Source organism: Schistocerca americana, chromosome 4, assembly GCF_021461395.2.
Source record: "Schistocerca americana isolate TAMUIC-IGC-003095 chromosome 4, iqSchAmer2.1, whole genome shotgun sequence".
NCBI classification, from domain to species: Eukaryota; Metazoa; Arthropoda; class Insecta; order Orthoptera; family Acrididae; genus Schistocerca; species Schistocerca americana.
The window spans coordinates 317,646,545-317,661,047 of NC_060122.1; the positions used below are offsets into that span (position 1 = coordinate 317,646,545).

At 46.3% G+C, this 14,503-nt stretch overlaps 1 protein-coding gene across 1 annotated transcript in view; it reads right to left on the minus strand.

The window, feature by feature from the left end:
• LOC124614068 (LIX1-like protein) overlaps window positions 1-9,074 on the minus strand; it is a 307,684-nt gene extending 298,610 nt beyond the window's left edge. The window contains exon 1 of the mRNA XM_047142904.1: window positions 9,044-9,074. The gene's annotated coding sequence lies outside the window, so the exon portion shown is untranslated. The remainder of the gene's footprint in view (window positions 1-9,043) is intronic.
• Window positions 9,075-14,503: the final 5,429 nt, after the last annotated feature.

Consider the following 14,503-nt stretch of genomic DNA (forward strand, 5'->3'; position numbering starts at 1 on the left):
TGTGAGCGCGACTGATGCCGAGCTGCGTGCTTAACGACTAATGTGGCTTCGCCACGCAGATGCGGTGCTGTAGGCAAGGCTACGTGGCGAATGTCGTTGAGCGAATGTGGCGTACGTTTCATTGCACGTATCCGGCGCAATCCAGGAAACGGCCTTTGCGGCTGCTTTATTCTTCTGAACGCGGGTCGCTTTTCCTACCGTGGGCGGATTTCGGAGGTAGTTCTTATAAAAAAAAAAAGTTGACGTTACTCATTTAAGAAATCATTGGTCAAACAAAAACATTAGAGGTGAATTTGCATCTGAAGATTAGCTCTAAATTCTCCAGGCTATGTTGCCGTTCGCATGGGAACGTCACTCCGTTATTACGAATAGTAATGGCCCACTAAATTTCCTTGGTTATTAAATTAGTTACTTATGTTTTCCATACATTACTCGAACCACTTCAGAGAAACGGTGGAAACAAACTGTTTGAGGGATATCTATACATGATACCTGTCGGTGCATGGATACATGCTGGCTATTTACAATTTACTTAATAGTACACACTCCGGCTAGTGCAGGAGAGTCAAAATAAATTTTATGTAACATTATGTTTCCGTGAATGGTGTATTTTGACACTTCTTTGAATTAGTCTAGAGGATGGAAAGCGGATTAACGAACGCAAAATTTAGGGTACTATTTAAAAAGGACTCACAGCTATTCACATCTTCGCAAAGAACAAAGTTACAAGGAAGTGCAGCTGTTCACATCTTCGTAACGAACAACGTTACAAGAAAGTCAATCGTGCTGGTTAATGTCCCCTTGTACCTAACCTTCATTTGCCTGACACGCTTTCTTGATTTGCTTCTGGGGAAAAAGATACACTTAGACAAAAAAAGACATGCCACGAAAGAATTATCGCAATGAGACGGAAATGGGTAGATGTGTGGTACATGTACAGACAAACAAATGATTACAGTTTCAGAAAAATTGGATCATTTGTCCAAGAGAGAGAGAGCGAGAGTTCACAAAGTGAGCGAGTCAATTACGCGTTGCAGCACCACTGGTAATTATGCAAGCAGTTACTCCGCTTGGCACTGACTGATGTCCTCCTGAGGGATATTGTGCCAAATTCTGTCCAATTGGCGCGTTAGATCGTCAAAATACAAAGTTACTTTGAGATCTCTGCCCATAATGCTCCAAACGTTCTCAACTGAGAAGAGATCCCGCGACCTTGCAGACCTTAAGATATGGCAAGTACCAAGACCAGCAGTAGAAATTCTCGCCGTTTGCGGGAGGGCATTGTCTTGTTGAAATGTAAGCCCAGGATGTCTTGACACGAAGCGCAACAAAACGGACCGCAAAATATGTCGATGTACCACTGTCCTGTAAGTGTACTACGGAAGACAAACAGAGGGATCCTACGATGAATAGAAATGGCACCCCAGACCATCACTCCTGGGTATTGGGTGTATGGGGGGCGACATTCAGATTGGTGTGGCACCGCTTTCTGGGGCGTCTCCTCACATGTCTTCAGCGAGGAACCTCGCTGACTGGAGTAAAATTGTCTTCAGCGATGAGTTTCGCTTCGAACTGAGTTCGGTCACCAGCAAAGACGTTTCTGGATACTCCCCGGGCTGCGGTTGGATACCAAACTGACTGTCGCCCGCCGTACGGCCCAACAACCAGGAAGCGTAAGCTTCTGTAAAGTTTGGAAGATAGGAGGCGAGGTACTGGCTGTGAGGACGGGGCGCGACTCGTGCTTGGGTAGCTCAGTTGGTAGAGCATTTGTTTGTAACCTGCGGCACCCTTACAGCACAGCGGTATGTCGACGATATTCTACGCCCCATTTTGATGCTCTTCATGTCAAGCCATTCTGGGCTTACATTTCACTGACTTTCTCAGTTTTTGAAGCTCTTTCTTTTGAATAAATCGTACAAGTTTTTTCTGAAATTGCAATAATTTGTTTGTCTGTACGTATACATAACTTGTTGCGATTTCCATTCCATTCGGGTAATTCATCAGTGGCTCGTCGTTTTTGTGTTTTTTTCTGCCGTAGAGTTTAGTTGGGTTGACCAACATAAATAGGCCGCCCTGTATAAGGATAAGAGGTGGACCCAAAACTGAACCCTGTGGGACACCGTAATTTCTGGCAATAAATAAAATTTTGTCTCCTTCTAACATTGTTTGAATTTATTCAGCGTAACTTCCCTCTTTGTATCGTACTCGGTGTGTGTGTGTGTGTGTGTGTGTGTGTGTGTGTGAGCGCGAGCGCGCACGCGCGTGCTACTAGAGTGAGAGGTGCGGCTGGCGTGTTGTAAGTGGCGGTCACCAGGAGCGCGGGCTGCGCGTACAAGCAGCAGGCGCGACAGTGGCCGGGCACGGAGTGTGACGGCAGCAGCGCGGCGTGGCGCGGGGTTGGAATGCGCAGGGCAAACAGGCGGCGCTGGCGCTTCGAGTTGACAGCAAACAGGGAGGCGGAGGCCGAGTTTATTCAGCTCTCGGCCGGCGGGACCTAATTGAAATCACTTAGCCGGGCCACTCCGGCAGCCGCTTCAAAGTCACCGGCCGTCGACAAAAGAAACACGCCGCTCAGCACCACGGCCTACCAGCCCTCCGCTCCCATCGGCTCGGCAGCACCGCGCCAAATGCGAGCGGCGACACGCATTCGCGAGCGACGCAGTCCGCAGAGAAACGGCGAAAGAAACAAAGGAAGAAAGGCGGGGAGCCAAGAAACGCGTGAGGAAGCGGCGGAGGAGCAGCCCGGGTAACTGCGCTAAAAAGACGACCGGCGCGCCAGACGGGCTGGCAAAAAAGAATCGCGACGCGACGCAACGCGCCCGGTGCGTCTGTCAGTCTGTGCGGCCGCTCGCAGCTCCTGCTGTTTCGTTTCCCCTCGTCTCGGTAGGCGCACTCCTGCGACGAGAGCCGCCGAGGTGCCTGACGAGCATTGACACATACACACACACACACACACACACACACACACACACACACACACACACACACACACACACACACAGAGAGAGAGAGAGAGAGAGAGAGAGAGAGAGAGAGAGAAAGACATAAAAGGAAGTTGTGCTAAATACTTGAAACTATGATGGAAGGCGACAAAACCTTAGTCAATAGGCAATAGGGAGAAATTACGAAGAGTGTCCCATACGGTTCAGTTCTGGGTCTGCTCCTAACGATCTTAATATTTTACAGGCGAAACCCGATCTCAGCTCGGGCCCCAACTTCATCTTAGAAGTCCGCGCCCGAGTGTAGGTCGGGCTGCGATTTTCTCTACGCGCGAGCCACCTATGCTCGAAGGCTGGACTCATTTGATATGAAAACAACGTACGGACGTCTCGCCACCTGTTTCGTGGCTGGTGGTACCTTCTGTTGTCAACTTCTAGAACTATTTTGAAGGAAATGTTATCGAACGTAACAGCTACTGTAGCGAATGGCTGAGCTAATATGATCGCATTGACGTAAATTCGTGTAAGTACTCTTTAGGTTTCACAGTTTGCTTTATCTCTGCTACAAATGCGTCGCTCAAGTGGGAGAAATCAGGAATTCACGTTGCACTTTTTTTTGTTAATTCCGGAAAGAACTACTATTCTTTCTTTCGTAATTATTTTAAAATTTGTAATCTATCAAAGAAAAAATCTCGAAACTTGGTCCAGAAAAATGGTTCAAATGGCTCTGAGCACTATGGGACTTAACTACTGTGGTCATCAGTCCCCTAGAACTTAGAACTACTTAAACCTAACTAACCTAAGGACATCACACACATCCATGCCCGAGGCAGGATTCGAACCTGCGACCGTAGAAGTCGCGCGGTTCCGGACTGAAGCGCCTACAAAAACTTGGTCCTTTCTAGTGTGTATTCCTCTTGAGGAAACATCAATTAAACATGTGCCAGTGGCGCTTTAAATCACGGCGTAAATGGTCGGTTTCCTAAGCCCGATATTCTTCTGAGTTGTCTGTCTCCATAGTGTTAACCAGCAAACAAGATTGTCTCTGGATCTGAGCACTACGGTACTTAACGTGTGTGGTCATCAGTCCCCTAGACTTAGAACTACGGAAACCTAACCAACCCCAGGACATCACACACATCCATGCCCGAGGAAGGATTCGAACCTGCGACCATAGCAGGCGCGCGGTTCCGAATTGAAGCGCCTAGAATCGCTCGGTCACAGCGGCCGGCCAAGACTGTCTCCAGAATAAATCCTTATTAATCGTGTCCATCATGGACAACACAATACCGTGTGTTAGTTGAATATGTAAATAAAGATAAGTACGAACCAATCAATTGTGAATTATTTGATTATTTCCACAAACCAGTTATCCAGGCTTTTCAGGCTGGAGCAAACACAATGGTATCAATGAATGGAAATGAGAAGACAACCACTACGTGAAGATTGCAGGAACGAAGAAGTGAGTAGGAAGAAAAAACCGCGGTGGAATAACTCTCTGTGAAGAAGCTTGGATGTCAATGAATCTGTTAGTCGACCACCATACTATTGCAGCTGGGATTGAGAGCATTTCGGTCGGCTTATCGAGAGTCAGCGGATAACCTGAAGGCATTCCCCGTGTGATGTGTTTTTTTTTGTCACCATTGAACTTGTTTACTGTAACTTCACCACATGCTTCCTTATCGGAAGCAAGTGAAATAACATTGAAGTTGAGTGGTAGCTTCGTAGTGCTCAAACCACCATTGACAACAGAGACAGGTAGTCGTTTACTGTCTTATCACGACCTAGAGCCTGTTTAAAACATACAAGGCGCTAATGTCGTTGTTTGGTATACCCTTATCGTGGCCATCAACGACAGAAATACAGATTCCTATGGAAGATCATGGAGCATCTAAATCTGATTGTGCCGGCCGCGGTGGTCTAGCGGTTCTAGGCGCGCAGTCCGGAACCGCGCGACTGCTACGGTCGCAGGTTCGAATCCTGCCTCGGGCATGGATGTTTGTGATGTCCTTAGGTTAGTTAGGTTTAAGTAGTTCTGAGTTCTAGGGGACTGATGACCACAGATGTTAAGTCCCATAGTGCTCAGAGCCATTTTTAAATCTGATTGTGACATTATTCGCTTGCATCCTGCTGCAGTTGAGAGTAAAATTTCTGTTTCTTATTGCACCTAATCCCGTCTTACTTTTCATTCTTATAACAACAGACGTGGTATCATTGCTACAGCGTTCAATTACCCAACACAGGATATTAAAATATGCCAGAAGCTTTTCGCGGGAGAAACGCATACAATAACGACCACAACCGAACATGTGTATTATTGATACTTCCCGATGAAATCAAAGACATAGTGGTGTCATCATACGTCCACAAGCCTCTCATTCCTTACTGCTGTGAAACATTCATCACAGAAATGGAATCGGGGAGACTACGTCGATAATTGGCTCATAAAATTATGTTAGCAGCATCATGAGAGAGGAATACGAAGGAAGAGCACCCTGGATCTGCATCCGATTCTGGCACTATTTACATGCAATGACTTGTGCATTCCTTACGATCTGAGCAGTTCTCTCAGTTGTCAGAAGTAAAGAACGCGGCCCTATGTCGAACAGCTTTGCAAAATGGTGTCCATTGCCTTCTGGTAGAGAATCACAGTTTCCCACGAGAAAACGTAGTAACCATTTTATTGCTCTCATATTTATTGCTGTTTCCACTTACAAATGTACATTCACGCCCCGCATTCAATCCTGTGCTGCCTTCCGGAACTAAAGCCTCTGCTAAATGAGGTGGGACGCCTTCTCCTTTACGTGTAAACCTTTTGACGCATTAAGGGAAGGAGAGGAACGGATGGGAAAGAATGGTTTATTTCTTCGTTTCTGCGCTAACTTCTATCTCTTCCGTCACTGAAAAAATCTCTGAAAACGGTAGCGGAATCACGGAAAAGTTTACATAGAATAATGAAACTGTTGCTTCTGCGAACAGCAGTCTTTTATAACAGAATCGACATCTGTATGCAATGGTAAGACCACAAACGTGGAAGCGACCGTCGAAAGGGAAAACACATACATACAGAAAAATTTTATTTTAGCAAAGAGTAGGGCATGACCCTTTAGACGTTTTCTTCGTATTTCGATTTGACAATGGTCTGTTGACTCGTATGTAAATAGCGCAGTACGCTCCTTTTTAGCTGATGGCAACAAGGTCAGTACATCAACATGCTTTGCCCCCAAAATATTCTGTTGCAGGGGCCGGTAGCAGAACTCATGGAAGGCAGCTTGAACCAGTTCACAATAGAGAAGTCACACAGCCGATATTACAAATGTAAGAGAAGTCGTGTTTTTCGTCCGAGCTGATTGTTGTGACATGGTTCTGAGATGCAGATTGAAACTGAATGCCACCGAAAAAATTCTAGCACTGTTCATGACTCTTTTTTTGAGTATTTTGGTATAATGGACCTCTAGTCTCCCGTGGCTAGGGTGCATTTTCGACTGATTTCTTAACAAAATACACTTTTGTGTTTATTCCACTGAAATATGTACACAACAGTGCAAATGATAACGATACACGCTGTGTGCCTTGTTTAGTAACAAATTTGCCCCATTAACAATGGAACTCCGGTACAACGACGCTATGCTAAGCTGCGACTGGAACCACACTGGAACTTCAACGTTTGAGGGTTGTACGTTAGTATGTGTTTTGTGTTGTACGATTTAGTTATTGCATGTTGAAGGCTTTTCACTGGTGTGAAGGTATTTTCGCATGAGCAAATATAATTGGGGCAACAAACCTAAAAAGTCATAGTTAATTTATTACTCTGGAAAGGGCCACCGGAGGCCACGGGCATGCAATACCAAAATACGTAGAAAATGTCCATGAACATTCTGCCGGAGTAGTTCAGGTTCACCACGGAAAAAAAAGGAGAAGCAAAACAATGAACAATCATCGAAATTCTGTCGGAAGGGTTCCGGTCCATCTTGAATAAATAAAAGCACAGGAGTAGTATCGAAAAAGGAGAAGAAAAACATATTGAAACTGTCACACTGGAATTTTGAGCTCAGTTCTCGTGCTTGCAGAAAATAATAATGAATTAAGGGTGCGCCCGTCTTAATGAATGTACACAAATTATTGATTTGGTTTAACACCCAAACATATTTCAGCACAGCTGTGGCATCCTCAGTGGGTTTTTTGTTTTATTTTTATATTGTGTTTATCCTGTAGCTTCCAACAGAAAACAGCCGCAGGTCTAAATTAGTACACCATGTCATCATTGTAGTACCTGGCTTGTCTAGAGCTGTGACAAGTCTGTTTTTGTGTACAAAATGTGTTTTTGTGTTGTCGAGCTGGACGTTTTCTCCTGCTCGTTTGTGAACACTGCATCTTGATATGTTATTGTGACTTGGACCAATGTTTCACTGACAAAAACACTTTTGGCACACAAAAACAAACATATCACAGCTCAGGACTAGCCAAATACTACAGCGATGACGTGTTTTACAGGACACACACAATGTAAAAATAAAAGAAAAAAACACTGGGGATGCCACAACTGTGATGAAGCATGCTTGGTTGTTGAAACAAACTAATAATTTCTATGTCTGCAAATGGGCGGACCAGTCCTTAACTCATTACCATTTTTAAACTTATCATAAGTGACGTAACCGTGGGAATGTAGTCCTACTATATTTTATTTATTTATTTATCGTTCCGTGGGACCAAATTAAGGAGAAGTCTCCATGGTCATGGAACGAGTCAATACATGAAATTATAACACGATAGTAGAAACAGATAAAATGAAATATAAGAAACGTATTCAGGTGACAATTCGTAAGTTTAAATAAAGAAAATCAACAATGTAACACTGAAATTTGCTTAATTTTTCAACTCTTTCAGGAGCTCCTCGAAAGAATAGAAGGAGTGAGCCATGAGGAAACTCTTCAGTTTAGACTTAAAAGTGTTTGGGCTACTGCTAAGATTTTTCAGTTCTTGTGGTAGCTTATTGAAAACGGATGCAGCAGAATAATGCACTCCTTTCTGCACAAGAGTCAAGGAAGTGCATTCCACATGCAGATTTGATTTCTGCCTAGTATTAACTGAGTGAAAGCTGCTAACTCTTGGGAATAAGCTAATATTGCTAACAACAAGCGACATTAAAGAAAATATATACTGTGAGGGCAATGTCAGAATTCCCAGACTATTGAATAGGGGTCGACAAGAGGTTCTCGAACTTACACCACATATAGCTCGAACAGCACATTTTTGAGCCAAAAATACCCTTTTTGAATCAGAAGAATTACCCCAAAAAATAATACCATATGATATAAGCGTATGAAAATATGCGAAGTAGACTACTTTTCGTGTTGAACTGTCACTTATTTCAGATACTGTTCTAATGGTAAATAAAGCAGTATTTAGTTTTTGAACAAGATCCTGAACATGGGCTTTCCATAACAGCTTAATATCTATCCGAACGCCTATAAACTGAGAGTACGAATGAATCTGCGTCAGATGTACATTAAATGATGTTATTATAACATCATCGGTTTCGAGGCTTCTAGCTTCATCCTCAGATGTAGGTGATACGTATAAACAAATGTGTCTGTGGTATGTTTATGTTACGGGCATGTTGTGCTGTCGTCAGTTGTCCTGCAATAACGTGAACTGTCGAACCAGATACCCACATCACCACTCGCGGAGTGACACTCCCAGTGACCGACCACCGAATACGCTAGCAGAGAAGCAACGTAAGTGTCCGAGTGGCTACCAGTTTGAGGCAGATTCATTTGGCTCCGAGAAGCAAAACAGTCCGGTGAGCAAAGGGTGAGAGAGGTGGGCAGCGGCAGCAAATGGCACCGTACGGAAACGAGAGCTGTGACTCGCGTCGCGTACGGCGGGTGGGGGAGGACTGAGCAAGTGCGAGAGCGGGGCCGGGCAACGCCCAGCAGCAGCGCCGCCGAGACCGGCTTTTTATTTTATGAGACCAGTCTCGGTGGCCGTCTCATCCACGAGAGGTAATCTGTTCATTATCGACTTTAAATCACTCGCGGGGGCCGGATTTACGGCGGCGCGCGGAAGCCCCCTCCCCGGCGGCCTCCCCTCCCTCGACTCACCTCTGACGGCGCAGTCGTCGCCTTCGGCGTCGGCGTCGACGGCGGCGTCGGCGCGGCGGCGCAGGCCGCGGTGTACCGGCCGCGCGGCCGCGGGCAGCAGCCGCCAGGGCGCGTGCGCGTGCGCGTCCGACACGACCATCATGGCGAGCGCGGCTCCGGGCCCCGACTGAGCGCCGGCCGCGGCCGCTGCCGCGCGCACCGCCGCCGCACTCCTCCCGCCAGCCCAGCCAGTTTTCGGACTGCTCCTGGCGAGCGGGCAGCCCGGCGAGCGCGCCGGGACGGTGGGAACGCGCCCGGCGGGGGGCGGTGGGGGCGGGGGGCGGCCGCCCGCCACAACATAAAGAGCCGAGCCGGACGCCGCAGCCGCATCTCAAGGCCTCCGCGCGGACGCTGCCCCGGCCGGACCACCTCCGCCTCCACCTCGCCGTTGCTCTCCTCCGCCTCTTCCCGTCCGCCTCGGCCTCTCTGTCATCCGTCGCTGCCTCGCGGCCACACTCCCGCACTCCGGTCTCCCCCCCCCCCTCCTCCTCCCAGACCCTCGCCCCTCCCTCTCCTCTCTCTCCGTCTTCCTGCTCTTCCCTGTCTTTCGCCCGTCACGAGGTCCTCGCTTGTGATCTCTTAATAAATCATCGGTTACGAGGGTGTGCCCACGAACCGGCGTACATCAGACACCGAGGACGGGGTGATATTCGAATATGATACCGTACCCGGGTTCCTGTTAAATTAAATTCTCTCGTGTCCCCCGTGTGAATACATTATACTGTGGGAAAGGGACGCTAGAGGCAGTTGGGAGCCGAACTAGAAGTAAATAAATGTGCTGTGAGTCAGACTGGGAAAGGATTTACCAGTGTTTTTTTTTCTATTTTCTAAATTTATTAGCTTTCGGGACGTGCCCATATAGCCATCTCAAGAGTGGAATGACGAAGTGAGGTGGCCCAGTGGTTAGCGCACTGGACTAACATTCGGGAGGACGACGGTTCAAACCCGCGTCCGGCCATCCTGATTTAGGTCTTCCGTGATTTCCTTAAATTACCTCAGGCAAATACCAGGATGGTTCCTTTAAAAGGCCACGGTCAACTTCCTTCCCCATCCTTCCCTTATCCGAGCTCGTGCTACGTCTCTAATGACCTGTTGGTTCAAAATGGTTCAAATGGCTCTGAGCACTATGGGATTTAACTTCTGAGGTCATCAGTCCCCTAGAACTCAGAACTACTTAAACCTAACTAACCTAAGGACATCACACCCATCCATGCCGGAGGCAGGATTCGAACCTGCGACCGTAGCGGTCGCGCGGTTCCAGACTGTAGCGCCTAGAACTGCTCGGCCACACAGACCGGCAGTAGTTAACACACTGGGCTAGCATTCCGGAAGACGACGGTTCAAACCCGTGTCCAGCCATCCTGATTCAGGTTTTCCGTGGTTTCCTTAAATCGCTTCAGGTAAATACCAGGATGGTTTCTTCGAGAGGCCACGGTGAACTTCCTTCCCCATCCTTGCCTTATCCGATCTCGTGTTACGTCTCTAATGACCTGTTGGTCGACGGGACGTTAAACACTAATCGCTTCGTCCTCCTCCACCTCCTCCCCCTCCTGAAATGTGGAATGACAATTATGACAACACAACACCCAGTACGCGAGCTGGGAAAATCTTCGACTCGGCCGGGAATCGAACGCGGGTCCCTTCACTTAGCATTCCGCCGCGCTGACTGCGCAGCTACTGTGGCAGACGGATTTGCCGGTTGAACCCACTACAAGAAGCTTGTGCCTGTTCGCTCTTTGTTTATTTGTGCACATAATTAACTACTCTACAGAAGTCTCTCAGCTCTCGAAGCCCGAATGATCCACCGCCTCTCTCTATTTTCTTCCTTTTCATTGCCTTTCATCCGTTACGATGTCTTCACTTGTCATCTATTAACAAGTTATCGGTTACGAGGGTATGCGCACGTACTTTCAAAAGACGCACTAGAGGCGTTCAGAAAATAATGTAACCTTTAATATTTTTCATTTTTTTTTTCATAATGCGGGGCCACAGTCATAATATATTTCTTTAAAGTCAATATCGCCATTAGACTGTTGTTTATTTACATTGTTACATTTACACTTACACAATCATGATTTCGGCTTCAGAGTGCCATTATCAAGTGTTATAAATTGCGTAAGATGGCATACTGTCGTATTAAAATACACTCTTAGACACATTGTCTAAGAGTCGATATTTCTGACAGAGCCTACTACTTTGCTGACTCAAGATAGCGTACTCAGTAATGAAACAAAGCAGTAGGCTCTGCCAGGAATATCGACTCTTAGACAATGTCTCTAATACTGTATTTTAATACGACAGTATGCCATCTTAGGCAATTTATAATACTGAATACTCTTGATAATCGCACTTTGAAGCCGAGATCATGATTGTGTAAGTGTAAATATAATACTGTAAATAAAGAACAGTCTAACGGCGGTACTCACTTTAAAGAAATAATGTAACAATTTTTTTTCCTGAGAGTGGATTGGTTTTAATCAGTATTCCAATACACCGTAGTATTCCCCACTCTATTGGCCAGAGAATCCTGTTTTTCAACACAACCACCGTTCAATACGACGATCTTACGCCACCTTACGCCCGCACGGTACCACTCTACTGGTCGACGTCGGAACAAACGTCTTGCTGCATCAATAACCTCCTCATCGTCCACGTACTGCCTGCGGCGGATAATGATAATGATCATATTGCATTGTTAGACGGGAGGCCCCATGCGGGGAAGTTCGGCCGCCGTATCGCAAATTTTTTTTTTTTTTTAGTTCATACCTCTTCGGCGACTTGCGAGTCAACGATGATGATGGACACACAACACCCAGTCATCACGAGGCAGAGAAAATCCCTAGCCTCGCCAGGAATCGAACCGGGGACCCCCGGCGCAGGAAGCGAGAACGCTACCGCAAGACCACGAGCTGCGGACATGTAGGGAGGTGTTTGACTATGATTCGTCGATCATCTCGAATAAGAGTTTCGGCACGTCCCAAATTGCAGGAGTCACACCTATCTTATGCCGGTCGGCACGCGGGACATAGGATATGTCTGCGCGACATTGTTGCAATGATGACAGACTCCTCGCCTAACGACACACAGTGGTTTTGTTCACTGTCAGGTCTCCGTAGACATTTTTCAAGCGCCTATGAATATCTGTGTTGCTCTGGATTTCCACCAAAAGAAACTCAGTAACAGCTGTCTGCTTGGAGCGCTTCTCCGTTTTTGTTTCTTGAATCATCAGTCTTCTGGCTGGCTTGTTGCAGCCTGCCACGATTTCCTCTTCAGTGCCAACCTCTCCATTTCAGAGTAGCACTTGCAAACTACGGCCTTAATTATTTGCTGGATGTATCCCAATCTGTGTCTTCCTCTACAGTTTTTACTCTCAACAGCTCCATCTACTACCATGGAAACTATTCCCTGATGTCTTAACAGCTGACGGCCTGTCCCCTCTTCTGGCCAGTGTTTTCCGTATATTCTTTTCCTCGCCGAAGCTGCGGAGAACCTCATCATTCCTTACCTCATCAGTCTACTTAATTTTCAACATTCTTCTGTAGCATCACATCTCAAGTTCTTCAATTTTCTTCTGTTTCGGCTTTCCCACAGACCATGTTTCACTATCACATAACACTGTGTTCCAAACATACATTCTCAGAAATTTTTTCCTCAAATTAAGGCCAATTTCTGATACTTGTAGACTTCTGTTGTCCAGAAATGCCCATTTTGGCAGTACTTGTCTACCTTTTATGTCCTCCTTGCTCCGTTCAAATGGTTCAAATGGCTCTGAGCACTATGGGACTCAACTGCTGAGGTCATTAGTCCCCTAGAACTTAGAACTAATTAAACCTAACTAACCTAAGGACATCACAAACATCCATGCCCGAGGCAGGATTCGAACCTGCGACCGTAGCGGTCTTGCGGTTTCAGACTGCAGCGCCTTTAACCGCACGGCCACTTCGGCCGGCCCTTGCTCCGTCCATCATAGGTTATCATGGGTTGTTTTGCCATCTGGGTAGCAGAATTCTTTAACTTTGTCTACTCCTCAACTCTGATTTTAAATTTCTCGCTATTTTCGTCTTCCTTCGATTTAGTCTCAGCCCATATTCCGTACACATTATATCGTTCATTCCATTCAACAGGATCCTCTAATTCTTCTTCACTTTCGATGAGGATAGGAATCTCATCAGCGAATATTATCATTGAACTTTAGTCCCGCTCAGGAACCTTTCTTTTATTTCCGTCACTGCTTCTGCCATGTATACACTGAACACTAGGAGTGAAAGACTACACCCCTGCCTTACACCCTTTTTAATCCGAGCATTTAGTTCTTGGTTTTCCAGTCTCCGTTACACACGCCATTTTAAAGGCTTCAGCGCCGTCACGTATCGGAGCTTCATGAAACTACAGGGGCTGAAGCGGGAGTATTCCGCTATACCACACAATTAATTCCGCATTTTTTCAACCGAAATGGGCCTAGAAAACAGTGTGTTGCATTACTTATTGAACGCCCCGCGTACAACAAACTTTGTATGTTGGCAGAACTTTACATTTTTGCTGACAGGAGCAGTCACGGTATCTCTTCACCGTTAGTCTACAGTATCGGTCGAAATGACACAGTAATCAGGGCAATGGACTCGCATTTGGAAGGAATGGAGTTCAAACACCCGTCCAGCAGTTCAAATTGTGGTTTTACTCGTGTTTTCGGTAAACCACTTAAGGGAAATGCTGGGATTTTATCTTTGATGAGGACAGACCTTATTTCCCTCCTCATCTTTGTCACATCCAAGCTTTTAATTCGTCTGTGAAGACCTCAGCGTCCGTGTAAAGTTACACACTAACCTTTTAGTTTCCATGAATGTAAATCGCAACTTATTTGGCGTAAAATTTGCGGGTTTCTTTATCCGTCTGAATATACAGAATAAGTGAAAACTGTTTAGTATTTTGTTTCTGAAATGCGTATTAATAAACGTTAGGCTGTTGGCGAAATGCCCTGCCTACGAGCTGTCACACGTATTTATGTACACTGTCTGACTGTGGCACCCAGAAGGGAAGAAGGAAACAAAATGAAACTCCAAGGGTGTAGAGGATGTGTGTGATGTTATTTCGGTGACTGCAAAATCGGGTCAAATTTACAAAGAACTTAACATTATGAGCCCACTTACAAGAAAACGTTACACCCCCTCTGGCGTGGATGTATTCATTGATTCGGTTGGGGAGGAGGTCATAAAGCCGTTAGCCGGCCAGTGTGGCCGAGCGGTTCTAGGCGATTCAGTCTGGAACCACGCGACCGCTAAGGTCGCAGGTTCGAATCCTGCCTCGGGCATGGATGTGTGTGTTATCCTTAGGTCAGTTAGGTTTAAGTAGTTCTACGTTCTAGGGGACTGATGACCTCAGATGCTAAGTCCCATAGTGCTCAGAGCCATTTGAACCAACCAT